General features: G+C 37.0%; 1 protein-coding gene and 1 pseudogene across 2 annotated transcripts in view; both read right to left on the bottom strand.

Annotated features, from left to right (window-relative positions):
* PDE11A (phosphodiesterase 11A) overlaps positions 1-13,164 on the bottom strand; it is a 511,038-nt gene that overhangs the window by 394,999 nt on the left and 102,875 nt on the right. The window lies entirely within an intron of this gene.
* LOC105513203 lies at positions 3,852-12,746 on the bottom strand (annotated as a pseudogene).

Below are 13,164 nucleotides of genomic sequence, written 5' to 3' on the forward strand. Positions count from 1 at the left end.
AAAAAAAAAAAAAAACACAGTTTACCTCTAACATGAGAGTTTGAATAAAGTAATTTTTTAAAGTCCCCTTGCTTTCATGATTTTCATACATTCAATGTGCATGGTTCTTAAAATTTTTCTGTAAGGATTGATAAAATAAGGCTTGCGCAGCCATTATGTCTTTAACAAACTCAACATGCAACCTGATTATCTGTGACTTCATGATATAATCTTCCAACAGAATTACATTTCCTATTGATTGTCTGTACATTCTGACATATTGAATGACATCATTTTTACAATTCATCAAATGGGGGTACTCTTTACTTTGAGCTCCCCTCTTCCTAAGTAGTAGGAATAGTCAATGCACTGTTTATGAAAAATGACAAGCTAGGAAAAAGGAGAGGAAAGAACAATGACTTTCCAGCTCCACTATTAACTTCTTGCTAGACAAGACAGGCTGCAGTTACCTCATCTATAAAGAAAAAAATTAACAATTCTTATCTACCTCATAAGAATATTGAGAGAATTATATGACTTAATATATGTCTGAAGATTAGACTCTGTAAATGTAAATTTTTTTTTTTTTTTTTTTTTTTTTTTAGGCAGAGTCTCACTCTGTTGCCCAGGCTGGAGTGCAGTGGCGCAATCTCAGCTCACTGCAACCTCCCCCTCCCTGAGCGATTCTCTTGCCTCAGCCTGCCGAGTAGCTGGGACTACAGGCACCCACCACCACATCTGACTAATTTTTGTATTTTTAGCAGACATGGGATTTCACTATATTGGGCGGGCTGGTCTTGAACTCCTGAGCTCAAGTGATCCACTTACCTCTGCCTCCCAAAGTGTTGGGATTACAGGCGTGAGCCACTGCACCTGGCCTGCAAATGTAAATTTTGATGTTATAATGATTGATATTTCCACCAGCTTCTAAGAGAGTAAACATAAAAAGCTGTATACATGGCATGTATGCTACCATCTTCCAGTTGACTGTCTTTATAAACAGCACCAGACCCACAGGTCTGTGTGTTGGATAAGCTCCCTGCCTTTAATGTCCATAATGAGCATGACACAAACATTTTACATCATTGAACCATGAAGAGCACAGAGTATTTTTCCAAGTTTTTTTTCCTAGGGATAATTGCGAAGGATCACCTTCCAGGTGAATGGCTATGACCTTGTACTTCCAGCACAAATAGAACTGTGTTTTATATACTGATCCTAGTGAAGATGTAATTTCAAGAAGGAGAATGACTTATTACAATGTGCATTGCTGAGGGAACAATAACCCTTACTTGACCCAATGATCTGTGCATAATCTTCCCCTTGGTAACCATTTGAAGACAAGAACGTAAGAAGCAGTTTTGTTTCTCATTTTCTTTTACTTAAGAAATCCATGCTGCTGATCAGAAGTTTGCCATAATTTGTATAGTTTTGTTGTTTTAAACTGGATGGGTCTTTTTTTAATTACAAAAAGAAATTTATTTCAAAAGCATAAGGGGGCATTTACATTTAAACAAGGTGATAAACAGGTGTCTTGAAAAAGAAAAAAAATCCACGGTATTAAGTTTTTCATCCAAATTCGGAAGCAAAAATAACTGAAGTTGTGCACTATTGCCTTAGGAAAGATAAGGGGAAGAGTGAGGGGTAAGGTAATAGTCAACTCAGTATCAAACTTGAGAGAGTAAAGTCACTTCTGCTCAGCTTTGAGTTTACAAATATGCTTATAAAGAAGAAAAGTGGAAAAGTTATACTTAATGTTTAAATTTATTTAGCTGTAGTCTCAATACAATTTCTGTATTTGAAATGGGTTTGGGCCACTGGCTGATCTATCTCTGAGGTCCAGATTAGCGGGTCAGTTTTCAAATGGCAATTTTATATTCCTTTGTTCAGATTCCAAGGGAGTTTAGGTTCAACTCATAGTCTTTTGGAATGTTTAGAGATTATTGCTACCACTCCATAGCCAAGCTGAGCAACTTTTGCTCACTTGTATCATTCTAGCCTTTCAGAACTATTTTCCTCATAACGTGTGCAGTAAATCTAACAAAGGAGTTTTGTTTCTTCTGCAGTGTAGAGGTAATGGTAATGAAGATACCTGCTTTGGAATCACAAACTATTCCTTAAAAAATACATCAGACTACTAGAAATGTCATTCAAGCATTTGATTTGAATAGCAAACTTGGGGAGGGAAGATTAACTGTAAAACAAAAATATACTAAACATTCAAATGCAGAACAAAGGCTCTATGCTACTAAAAGTGTCTATGACGTTAAACACTCCACAAACCCCCCCATCTGCTGTTTTAAGCTAAAAATTATATTGGCTAACTTATACAATAATTTTGACTGATAACCTGAGAAGTTAAAATCTTGAAAACGGCAAAAGCAAACCGAGAGAGCATCCCTTACTTATTGGTACCATGTTATCAAGTCACGTTTTCTGGGTAGCCGTGGTTATTAAATCTCCAAATTCTAAATTATACTATCTCTTCCTGTCAAAACCTATATTACATCAGATTCAGTATTTTGGCTGTATTTCACCAATAGCAATCTCCAATTTGTCTTTGAAAATGCAGCCTAGCTGGGCGCGGTGGCTCGCGCCTATAATCCCAGCACTTTGGGAGGCTAAAGCGGGTGGATTGCCTGAGGTTAGGAGTTTGAGACCAGCCTGGCCAACATGGTGAAATCCCATCTCTACTAAAAATACAAAAGTTAGCTGTGTGTGGTGACGGGTGCCCATAATCCCAGCTACTTGGAAGGCAGAGGCAGGAGAATTGCTTGAACTTGGGAGGTGGAGGTGGCAGTGAGCCGAGATCTCGCTATTGCACTCCAGCCTGGGCAACAAGAGTGAAACTCTGTCTTAAAAAAAAAAAAAAGAAAAAGAAAAAAGAAATAGAAAAAGAAAATACAGCCTTTATTTTTAGTTTTAAATAACAATAATCACGTAAGTGCAACTGACTTAGAATCCTTTGCTACTGGGAGCAAAAACCTGAATAACAAGTTGTTAACAGATTCAGCCTCAAAAAGATAATCACCGTGTCAGACTACCCATTCCTGGAATTTAAAAAAGTGATTTATGTTGTGTAGTCAAGTTTCACAGCATATACACACACACATATACACACACATATATGCTTATGTATTTATGTATATTATACATACACATTTCTATTCAAATAGTAAGATTCCATATTCAAATGTTTATATCACAATATATGGAAAAGAGTTAAGTAAGCAGTGCAAAGCAACTTACTTTCTCCTAAAAATGTAATGTCATTCCTACATTTTAAGAAAGCTATGTAAATATTGTGCTTTTATGACACTAGGTAGGAATGTTGCACCACTGCCTAGCAGCTTTATTAAACAATGAAAACAAAATGTTAAGATTTACAGTTACTCTTCTCTATATATTGGGCAAAAAACTAAGACAGAGGGAAGAGGAAAATCAGTAACTTTTTAAAACCGATAATCTTTATCAGCAGAACTAGACTGAATTTCACTAAATTTTAGAATGAACAGCTATCAACAACAAATTATCAAGATGTTTAAAAGTAAAAGATTCACAATTTGAAGTCTGAATAATGATATTGCAAAAACAAGTCAATATTGCAGACAAAGCATCCAAAAATATCACTGTGGTTTTGCCTTGGACACAACCATGGTCTGTTACAAAAGTAGATGATACATACAAAGTATAAAGAACATTAAGATTTTAGCTGAAGGCAGCAGTCTGTTTAAGGGGACATCCTTGGCAATCCAATAAGTAGTAGGATTCAAGTACATTAAGTTCATGACTATGCTGAAGAGTGCTGACGTCTTATTCGGTAGAGTCTTCCATGACTACAATTTCCTTGTGTGCCCCAACCTCAGCCACCTCTACTTTCCCCGAAGGCTCCTCTCACAATTAAAGTTGCCCAAATTGCTGCTATATTTCTCACTGGGAGGATTATAAATCTGCCTGGCATCTCTTTTTTGTACTGCTGAAGATTTCTTGGGTGGTGAACCTGAAGTTGCATATTCACTGGCTCTCTTTTGCCCAATCTCAACCTTTCATACAGGTTTCCAGGACAGTGTTACTGAGCTCTTACAAGAAGGAGGAATGTGGAAGAGATACTTGATTAAAACATTGATATTGTTTGTTGCTTTCAATGCAACAACTTTAATCTAGTTCTCTTCTGTTTTCTGTTCTCTTCTGTTCTCACCCGTTTTACCCTGGAGAGCTAAGTGAAGTTGTCTGATATAAACTTGCAGGCCTTGTGCAAAGTATTGCAGCCTGATTTTGAAATATTTGAGTTTTTCTGCATTCAGTTTGGCTGTTAAGAAATCTGAAGTTTTTGGCCCAACTGGTGAAAACTGTACAACAAACATTCCGCATAACTGAACTGCAGCTTGGGCTCTTCATCACCAGCATTCTCTCCATTTTCTGGTTCTTCTGGAGGGAGGGGCATGTATTCCAATAACTTATCAAATCGTTTCCTTAAATTTGTTTCCAGCTTTTCCATGTCACCACAAAAATGAACTCATCTCCACCAACAATTTCAACACCTCCAACTGTATATCAAGACCTTCCACTGGGATAGTTAAGATACCACGGTTAGGGAGAACCTGCTCACAGAAATATGTCACAAACCTTATGGAATGGACAGTTTTAGAGAAGAAGGTTGCTGCCTGCTGAGTGCACTGTGAGAGCCTGTCCACACATCCAGAATCAGAGGGATTGAAGGTCTGTTCTAGGTCGGCCTGTTCGGCCACCAATTCTACAAGTTGCTGTCTTCCACTTACTGTCTGTAAGCTTTTTAACCCAGACAGTATTTCATGAATACAGCAAATTCTTCATCAGTCACATCTTCTAGGACCGGTTTGGATTCAGTTAGTAGAAGCTCTTCCACTTCCTTTGTTAAGACTTCATCTGGTAAAGTCTTAAGTTTTGTAGAAAGGAATTTAATTGCTCGTTCTCTAACAATGTCCTCTCCTTGAAGTATTTGGCTGAACAACGAACCTAAAGTCCCTTTTCCATCCATTTTAAATATACTTAACAGGGCATTGTTCACTAGGTTAAATTCTGCAGTCATCTGTCTCCAAAAGTTGCATTAGTATATCTGCCACTCAAGGAAGATTTTCTCCAGTGGCAAATTGAGGCAGTTCTTTAATTGCTTGACGTCAAATAGATACATCTTCATCCTCACAGAGGTCTAACTGTTAGCAGAACCCGCCAATTCTGGAAAATGCTTAAAGAATTTCAGAACAAATTGAGCTGCTAATCGTTTTTCCTTAGTACCACCTTTCACACCATCCAGTATCACTTGATAGGCATCTTTATGCTGGCCCACTTGTTCTGTGGCATCAGCCACGATGCCATACTTGCCATAAAGCTCCTCTACCATCGGCAAGGTGAGCGCAAGCCCAGGGCCTGCTCCCGCTATCCTCGTCCTTGCCGGCACCACCGCCACCTCGGAACTTCTCCAAGCCCACTACCTGCACTATTACACCCAACTGGATGGCTCTTTAAAGTGCAAAACAATGGAAACATCCATAGCAACAAGCCACAGCATCAGGATCAAATCTTAATGGGCACTCTAGATCTAGTGCAAAATATATTTTCAGTCTCATGGAGACAATAATTCCTGCCACCCTGTTTCAGAGGTTAAAAGAATAAGAACAGCAAAACGCCTACCATGTCCTGTGACTGTTCTAATCATGATGGGAATCATGTCAAAGTGTTAAGCTGAGATTTAAAAATAAATTTAACCACTGAAAAGAAGCAAGGGGCATTTATAGGTTCATCCAAGGATGGTGGTTCTCTGTCTTCATGACAAGGGAGAATAACTGAAGACTTATGCTGATGCCTCACTCGGGGTTTGGAAATAGAAAGTGGAACACCTATAACAAATTTCAGTTACATTACATCACAAGTATCACTGAGACATTAGGACAAACAAAATTGATATCGGTTTACAGCTTTGCAAAATTAATCAGAAACTTTTTTAAGAGAAAGAAAGAAGACAGATATGGACAGCTTTTTGGAAATGAAGTATACCAAATAACCAAGCACTGCGAATGGAGTTGAAACTGCCCAGACACTGTGATGCTACCCAATGCTATTAAACATCGGGAGGCACCTTTAAATAAAAGGTATTGATTTCCCACAGCCACTTATTATATGCTATGGAGAGCAATTCTTCCAAAACACCAAGCACACTTTTTGGATGGTTAAAACCCGTTCCAGCCTTCTGATGGTGTCAATTACTTCTTGTGAGGAATCACTTTAAATTCTCTTCAGTGAGAGAATTTGCTATTATATTTTAGTTTTATTTAAACCCCCTTTCAAGAACTGTGTCTAATAGACCTTCAAAGCATCTCTGGGTAGCTCTAACTTATATAACCTCATTTTTCAAAACCACTCATTACTTTCTCCCGCTCTTAACACACTCTCACTCCAGCTTCAGCCCTCCCTTGGGGGACCTTGCTGCCTGCTTTGGTAATATAGTCGTGCCTACCTTTGAGACTTTTTCTCATTTCTAAGTATAGTGTGCAGAATATGAAAGGGGTGGGGGAAATGCTCTTCTGTTGATTGGCAGTAGAATCAGAATCTGCCAGTGAAAATAACGTACACTCTTATCTAGCCAGGATATTATCCAGGGCACACGTGGGAGAAATAAAAGGAAATAACGGGAAATGACCAAAAGATGGTTTCATTTCTACCTTCAATTCAGAAAAGAAGAAAGGGAAAAAATAAATATCCAAGTAGACTTTTAAAATCACTACGTATTGTTAAAAATAGAAACTACAAAGTATGTCACAGTTATATTATATTTGAAACTCTCCAACAAGAAATATGATGTGGTTTCATTTAATCAGCATACTCCATAAATTTTGCTATACACAGGAAAATACTCTAAGTAGGTTGCAGGGTAATTCACACTGGAACACCTCACTTTATCACTCAGTGCAATTAAATGCTATTTGCAAATTCTGATTTGAGGCACAACTTTTTAAAGCAAGAAAAATGCTAAAATTAGATTAATCCTCACCTTCTTTTCATCCTCAGTTGAGGAAAACATAATAAACAACCATAAATTTTAAAATGTTTTGTCAGTAAAAGCACAAAATTGAGGAAAATGAAAATATTAAACTATCTACCACATAGTTGTGTATGTACAAAGCTGTTATTATTTTTTAATGATTTCTAACTTCAGCAATTTAATAGATCAACCTAATAGCTATTCTAAGACATAGTCTAAGTCTTATTTGTAAAGATATTACTTGTAATTATATAAGAATGTGATTTTTGAAACAACCTAAATGTTAAGAAATAAAATGATTAAATAAACTATTGTATAATTACATGGTGGAAAATAATGCAAACACGTAAATTATATATTTGAAGAATTATTTGAAGCATGATAAAATATTGTGTATACTACTTTGTGCAAATTTTTAAAACATACCTTTATTTATAGGTAAAAATAAATAAATATAGGTAAATAAACCAAGAATTTAACAGTATTATCTCTGAAAGTTAGGATTATGGGTGATACTAATTTTTCCTTTTTTTATATTTTTCAAATTTTCTATAATAAGCTCATATTACTTTTAAAACGAGGAAATAATCTTATCACCAAAGAAAAGGAAAAGAAAATCCAAGAAAGGCAGAGACACCCAATTCAAAGACAGACAAATATACTTGGATTCTACTAAATTTTACTTTTTGTCAGAAAGGAATTTAATTTTTAAAAATTCAGATTCAAGTATTTCAGCATTCTAAGATGAAAAGAAAAGCAACCTTGCTATTTTATTCAAATAACACTAACCTAGTTATTCAAAGAAGACCGTTATCTGTCTTAATTTGAAATCTACAGAAAATAAGAATTCACCACATCCCATTCTAGTTCTTTAATAAAAATTTTGCCTGCCAACAAATTTACTTCTAATCTACAATTGCAAATCGTTCTCTCCTGTCCAAGTCCTAAACAAATCAGAGAAGAGTTTATAAGACAGTTCTTTGTCATTTTGCACTTTTAGAAGTGGCTTAACTAAAATACTGTTTCAAGTCCTTGCCAGCATTAAGAGCTATGGATGTATCAGTCCCCAATATCAGAACACACCGAGCTTTCCTTACCCCCCCAAATTTTTCTTCCTAGATGTACCAGAGTCCTGTCTGCTCAGAACTATGATGCATATCTACAGCCCGGCTATGTCAGGTTATTATCATTCAGTCTCTCAACTTCCCCGGTTCAGGGGATGGCAAACAGAAATTGTGATTACAACTTAATACTCATAGGAAGACACAACAAAAAGTTACTTGGGGTGAACATAATAATAAGACAATACTTTCTTGAACTTCAAGTTTTAGTGCCTAAGGCAGCCTAGAGGGGTGTCCACATACTCTGCAGGATCTAGGTAAGGTAGTCTGCAGTTATCAGGAACATGAAAAATAAATGAACTCAGTAACTGAGTTGAGTCCCCTTTACTCCAGGTGTTCGCACTTTGCATGAACACCTGGAGTAAAGGGGGAAAAAAAGAAAGATTCTGTTGAAGAGTCAGTCACAATTTATCAGAGTTATCTGAGCGACAGCTCTGGACCAAATCTTGCTTCCTAGTGAAAGATCCTACTTTACTGCTAGCCCTTTTGATATTACCCAGACTAATTAAGCTCATTCACATAAATAAAAGTTACAGAAAAAAATCGAATAATCTAAATTATAAAAATTACGTGTCCTGGCCAGACATGGTGGCTCATGCCTGTAATCCCAGCACTCTGGGAGGCCCAGGTGGGAGGATTGCTTGAGCCCAAGGGTTCAAGATAAGCATGGACACCATAGGGAGCCGCATCTCTTAAAAAAATTATGTATCTAATCACTACTTGAAATTACATTATAGGCCGGGTGTGGTGGCTCAAGCCTGTAATCCCAGCACTTTGGGAAGCTGAGACGGGTGGATCACGAGGTCAGGAGATCGAGACCATCCTGGCGAACACGGTGAAACCCCGTCTCTACTAAAAAATACAAAAAACTAGCCGGGCGAGGTGATGGGCGCCTGTAGTCCCAGCTACTCGGGAGGCTGAGGCAGGAGAATGGCGTGAACCCGGGAGGCGGAGCTTGCAGTGAGCTGAGATCTAGCCACTGCACTCCAGCCTGGGCGACAGAGCGAGACTCCGTCTCAAAAAAAAGAAAAAAGAAATTACATTATATACTTATATATTTACTTTGTTGTCTGTTTTTATCACTAGAATGTAAACTCTGAGAGGGCAAGAATTTTTGTCTGCCTAATTCATCAGTTTAACTTCAGCATTTGGAACCGTGTCTCAAATGTGATACTATCTACTAAGTAGAAATGCAATAAACAGTGAATGAATGAATAGTTCTTCCACACAAATGGAACACTATATAGCTATTAAAAATAGTACGCAGATCAATGGTCATGCAAAGTCCTCCACATTCAGCACTGTAACTGTAAGAGCCCTATAACTTACTAAGTTCATTTATTTTTCATGTTCCTGATAACTGCAAACTACCTTACCTAGATCCTGCAGAGTATGTGGAAAGAGATGGAAAGAAGGATGTTGCAATTAAGCATTTATCATCTCCTTGGTAACTCTTAGAAACAAAAAGAGGAGCTAGGGAAGCAGAAAATTACAAATGCCAGTATATTAGCCATCAGGAAGACACTGGAATTTCTGGTGCAAGGGGCCTGTAAATCACATGCATACCAAGCATTATCTGCATTTGGAATTTTAAAATACACTATGTAGGTATCGTCCTTCATTTTGTTCAATTACTGTGTAACTGTTTCCTTAAATTCCTTAATATTTGATCATTATATATTTTCTTAATAAATGTTAGTCAAAATCAACTGCAATCTTTTGGGGACATCTGGAAAATGTCAAACTATAAAATATTAGGAAACACTATTAAAGACAAGCAATAATCACTTTTGGAATAGTGCCTACTTAGGTCTGAGATGACAGAATTTGGCTTTAAAAGAAGGGTGGAAATGAGAATTCCATGCAATTAGATAAGAATATAACAAAAAGTATGGGAGTGGGAAGCCCAAGACAAAATCAGTGGCAGGGTAGACCAGTTTTTGTTGGATGTTAACCCCTAAGCTGGACCCTGGCAAGCAGATTTGCCTTTTTACCCCAAAGTTAGGCTCTGTCTAAAAAAGAGGAAAAGACCAGAGCCATGACACCATGGCAATATTGCTCCAATAGAAAAAAAAAAAAAAAAATGCCTGAAGTTTAACCTGAGTTCTGGCAGGTACTGTGTTGGTAATAGTTTTCCCACAAATCTTGGTTGTTGTTGTTCTTTTAAGTTTATTTCTAGCCCTGAAAGAATAAAATTATTGAAAAAAGTCATAACATACAGCAGTTAATGTAGGTGTATAACAACTAAATAATTGAATGGGATTAAATTAAAAATAAACAGCATTATAAAATTTGAAGACTACAGAAAAGACTACTTTCACTTAATTCCATTTCTATCAAAACAAGAAGGGGAAAAAAGTCAATGCGTTCCAACCAAAGATGTTGAATTCCAAACATAACCTGTTTCTCTTAGTAAAGAATGAAAGTACGCTGGACAGTATTATACATTTCTTTCTGCTTCTGTCTTGGCAGCATTTTAGAAGAGTGAATGAGAAAGACTTCAGTTCTTTCAAGGCCAGGCCAGTGCTTGCTTCTTCCTTGTAACTCCAACTTCATCTACCACAGCATCTTTGCCAGTGTTCAATAAATTTTATTTCCATTATTTTATTCCCACTATATCTATGTTAAGCTTCAATTATAAGAAGAGAAGTGAATGCTTTCTATTGATAAGGCAGGAAGGTTTTCAGAAAAATGAGCAAAATAATTAATGAAATATATTTAGAGAACTTAATGGTCTCTGTTTTCAATGTAATTCTTGATTTCATTTTTCTCTGAACTATATTGGCTTTCTAAAGCTATTACTGAATTAGAGAAACTGGTTTATTTTTGGTAGAAAACTGTAGTGCTACTTGAGTTCCAGATTTTAACATTCTTTGTAAACAGTTGGATGGATTATGATAAACAAGAATCTTGGTTGTTTTTGAACCACTCAGTCATATATGGTCAAGTGAACACATAAAACACAAACAAATTGGTGAACAAATTATAGTTTCACAGTGATCATATGGAGCCTGGGTAATAGTTGTTAAAAGGCAAATAGTGCAGTGAGTAGATCATTTAAATATAGATAAAATATCGGAATTAATGAGTTATGGGATTCAATCCAAATTATTCCAGGATTGAAGTCTTATTGATCAAATATAATGAAATCATGAGCCATCTGCCAGGACTTTTAAAACCTTTTTGCTAACGACCGACTTTTAATTATGGAATTTTTTTTTTTTGAGACAGAGTCTCGCCCTGTCACCCAGGCTGGAGTGGAATGGCACGATCTTGGCTTACTGCAACCTCTGCCTCCCAGGTTCAAGCAATTCTCCTGCCTCAGCCTCCCAAGTAGCTGGGATTACAGGCGCACGCTACCACACTGGCTACATTTTTTTTGTATCTTTAGTAGAGACAGGGTTTCACCATGTTGGCCAAGCTGGTCTCGAACTCCTGACCTCGTGATCTGCCCGCCTCGGCCTCCCAAAGTGCTGGGATTACAGGTGTGAGCCATCTCACCTGGGCTTAATTACAGTTTTATTTCAACAGATTCAAAAATCTAACTTAGTTGGAATGTAGACAGAAAAGGAAAAAAAATGAAATGAGAACACAAAGGTATTTTTTAATAATCAGTTAATTTTTTTAGCATTTGTGTATCTTTTATAAAGACAATGGTGAATTAATATGAAACATAAAATAGTTGCCTGGTAGAGCTGTTGTAATACCACTATTCATGTACATAAGAATATTTTTTTAAAAATAACTATTCAAAAAGTACCTCTGAAAAGTACCTTTAGTAGAAACTATTCATAAGATGACAGAAGAAATCTGTCTTTGCTCCCATGAAATTGACTTTATTAAGCTGATTCGTTGTTTGAGGGTTGGCTATTATAGTAGTACTATAGCTTGCAGCCATTTCTAAAGGTAATCTAATTTTTAAAAAAAATCAGTTCTATGCCAGTCAAATCCCATGCAAATCATACATGTGTGAACTGCATTCAGTCTTCTGGGGCCATCGATTTGTTGCCCCTTCTCAGCATGACACAGTCAATATCCCACTCATTACTACAGTAAACTTAAATACCTTGTGCACCTTTGACATCTCATGAATCCTAAACATTCTCCTCATACTATTAGAAATGTGAGGCTAGGAATTTATAAAATTCTCCCTATTCCCTATTATCTGACTGTGAGTCTCAGGCCTGTTGCTGATAACAAAACTCCAGCTTCTGCAGAGACTCATTAGCATCATTCAGGCACCATCCTCAACACTAGTTGGCAGGGCAGCATCACCAGTAACAAGCTCCTGGAACACAGCCAGCCCCTCAGCAACCAAGCTCAAGTTGGCTGCATCCCAGCTCTATGGGGTGGTGGAACATGTCGGCATGAAGGAGAGCAGCAGGGTAACCAAACGCTCCAAATCATGAGCTGAAGAGAGGTGACCAGGGCTAAAAAAGCCTATAGAGATTAGCCAAAGAAGAACTTCAAGCCACAGCTGCTAATACATTGGCTGTTGGAAAGTACCTGCAATAAACATATAATACTTTATGGAACACTGCAATATGAAATGACACTTTTAGGGCAGAGGTATAGGAACCTGGGAAGGCAGATAAGAGCCCTTGCTCATTTTCATTTCCCAGGTTCATGCTAGCGCTCCCACACATCTTAATAGATCACAAATGTTTGCTCCTATCCAGGTCTCATTATTTTATTCTCCAAAATAATACCTTCCTTCACTCACCCAGGAATAACAAAGTAATGACTTAATTGAATGCAAAGAGTCTAGTCATACCACCTAATTCAACTAGTTTATACATACTGCTGAAAAATAGGAACATTTGTTTGAAACCCACAAAGTGAACCAGAAAATTCCAATCATCTCTCCTGCATGGTCTGCCTTTGTGTGTACTTTCAACGTGAATTATCAAACTAGTAATTTGTCAGTATGGAACTTAAATTATTAACATGTGAATATAGTAGGCTATATTTCATACAAACTCTCACCACTGCTGATAAATTATTGCTAATTATCCAAGAACTTTAAAGAGCATGAGGATTTTAAAG

The sequence above is a fragment of the Colobus angolensis genome, unplaced genomic scaffold (genome assembly GCF_000951035.1).
Source record: "Colobus angolensis palliatus isolate OR3802 unplaced genomic scaffold, Cang.pa_1.0 Scaffold224, whole genome shotgun sequence".
Lineage (NCBI taxonomy): Eukaryota > Metazoa > Chordata > Mammalia > Primates > Cercopithecidae > Colobus > Colobus angolensis.